Genomic DNA, 2,999 nt, shown 5'->3' on the forward strand with positions numbered 1-2,999 from the left:
TATGACTTTTTTAGTGCCGTAGGCATTCAACTGAATATTAGACCCAAAATTGTTAGTGTTTTTGGCCGTCTGAACCTATGGAATGAATCCACTTGTAGCTAACTGACTGGGCGATGCTCATTTCTATGTAGATTTTAGCGTAGACCTGTATCGACTTCACTGTCGACAAGACTTCATAACATAGTGACAGATATGTCGCGTGCTAGATCAAGTGATGACTGAAGCAACATCATGTACCTGATATAAAGACTGTAGTATGCGTTTCCCAGATTTACTGTTTTCACATCGAAACATCTGTTTCATTAGCTCTTTATTCGCCAAATTTCAGAGTGTGCGGTATATCGTACCGAAATGAGCCTGACACATTGATATGTCAATGGCTTGCATTTCCAGAATTCCTAACGGCGGCGTTTTCAGTTCTGGCGGCCTATTCAGCGATTCCAGATGGCTGAATAACCGATATGTTAACACGTGCCGAACGACCCACTGCAGCGAGAATGGTGTGTATTTTCGCTGATTGGTTCTGTTTCGGATTCGCAGCTCTGTAAAACATTGGTGCTCGGCTTACAATCGCTGTCCATGGACGGCAGGATAACATAAAGCTGTTGCTAGATCTGAGCTGTGAAACCCATGACGTTCAGTTGGGCGGAAGAGCGAGGATTAACGCACAGGTCAATTAGTCAACACAACGCCTCTTATATCCTTTCACATAATTCACACCAAATAATAAAATAATAGTCCAACTTACAACGGAACTTCCTATAGCTAGCAGTTACACTTCATTGTCTTTTTCCGAATTGCCAGTAAATCTACGAAGAATGTGTTCTTAAAATCTGCATTCTTAAACTGAGTTTCCTACAGTTTAAAACGAATGCCGGGAAATTACAGTAACTCAAGCTTAACTCTGACTGCAAAGTTTGAACAATGATTTTATCCGGCCTTTGCCCCATCCATCAACTGATCTTCATATATTCCATTGCTACCATGTAAACATATTAAACATATAGAGGCTTGTACTTTGTGTTGTCTTATCCGAAAACTTAACTGATTGTAATTTATAAAACTGCCTTTAAAATTAATGGCGTATGACAAGAATACAAACTTATAACTGCGAATGACCAAAGGAATAGGTAAAAAAGGAATCTCAAATATTTCCTTGCTGGATTCAACAGCGTCCCTTGCTGCACCTAAACAAGCTGTGGAAACTTCCCCACACTCTGCAGCTGAACAATCCTTATACGCTACGAACAGTACATGAAATTAGAATAATTTCATTACGTGATATATTCTGTCTATGTAAATGATATCATCTGAATAACTATCCCACGTTCTGTGTGAACAATGACATGTGGCATGCACATACTTACTACAATGCGTATTTTGCAAAATGGTGTTAAACAGGCGATTCTTATTTTTTTACTTTCTGTTTAAGCAGTACAGTTAGGTTTCTTTTCAGTGAAAAGTGCCTCTCGCACTATGTCGGTGTATGATATATTGCCTGTACCTATGCATTACGAAATAAATTATTCAATAATGTCCTCCAACGCGGTACATGGGCTGAAACCGTAAGTCGCAATTGTTCATTATTGTACGAATAAGTTCAGTATATTTTTTTATGTTGTGGAGAACCTTCGAAGAAAATAAACAAGTTCAGTATTTTTTTTCCTATCTAGAGCTCTATTAGAACTCCAGTAAAGTTTGTAAGTACTTACGCCGTACTATAGGTAAACACTTTCGTACACAAGATGTGCAGTTTAGATTCGTGAAGTTACTGAAGTTCATCAGTGATACAGTTACAAATATCTTGGCAATATTTCATGTTCGGATGTACAGAAACACTGTGAACAGCAATATTTTGCCTTTGTTGGTGAATACAGTCCACTTTTATCAAATCACTTTCGTCCGATTCTTCACAATAATCATGTCACAATACAAAAAAGAAGCATTAGTACAAACAGTACCACTGTCTAGTCGCATGGGTGAGTCCCGACACCCACTGATTACTCTGTGCCCGTGTTGGCGACAATGACCAGCTCGGTCAACAATGCCTCAAATCAAACTACAAGCGCAAGCGTGCAACTTTAACGTTCAAATATTGCCAAAGATCGGATGACAGTTCGTTCACAAAGTTCCATTCCTTCTCTAACTTTCAAGTCGTTCTTTTATGTTGATAGCAGCTAAAAACATTAATATATTGATGTGTTTATACTCATCCTGTAGTTATTTAGCCTTTCGTCAACGTCATAGCGCATGCACAGTTGAAAATAAACTAACAAGTCTCCACTAAGTTTTAGAACATTAGCAAAACATATTTTTTGCTTGAATAAACAGTAGTCTAACCTAAAAATTATATCGTTTGCTTATCCCTCAACACCATCACTGTTTGCTACTTTTTAGATTGTTTTCTAATTATTAATCTATGCATACATTCTTCTTTCCACAATTATTTATTGCAGTGTATGTTCACCACCAGCATGTAACCCACTCACTACTTAAAATTGTTCCTCATGCACATTTTAATAAGTAAATGTCAAATATACAGTAGTATCTTCATTGATATTTTGCGTAACTGTGATGTCTGTAAACAATGTAACTGACATCAAAACACTGTAATACACATTCAAATGCAAATAAGTTAAAACTATTAAGGGATGATGACTCCGATAAATATATTATCTTGTTTCCCGTCTACAATGAATATGGTATAATTTTATAGATATCATGCAATACTTTCAACATTTCAGATAACTAAAACCAATAAGAATATTGTTCCAAACTGACACTTCAGAAGTGACACAGAGGTCGCAGCATTATTTCAGATTTGCCTCCAATCCTCCCCCCATTGGAACACAGCAACCAGATCAGCAGCTGTCAGGAGACTGGACTGGTGTCATCTACAAGTTTATGCACACACATAACAGCTCGTTTTACTTTTGTAAGGCCGGTATTACACTCTTAAATTTCTTTGTCAAAGATTTGATCAAAGATGTGATCAAATA

This window comes from Schistocerca serialis, chromosome 8 (assembly GCF_023864345.2).
Source record: "Schistocerca serialis cubense isolate TAMUIC-IGC-003099 chromosome 8, iqSchSeri2.2, whole genome shotgun sequence".
NCBI classification, from domain to species: domain Eukaryota; kingdom Metazoa; phylum Arthropoda; class Insecta; order Orthoptera; family Acrididae; genus Schistocerca; species Schistocerca serialis.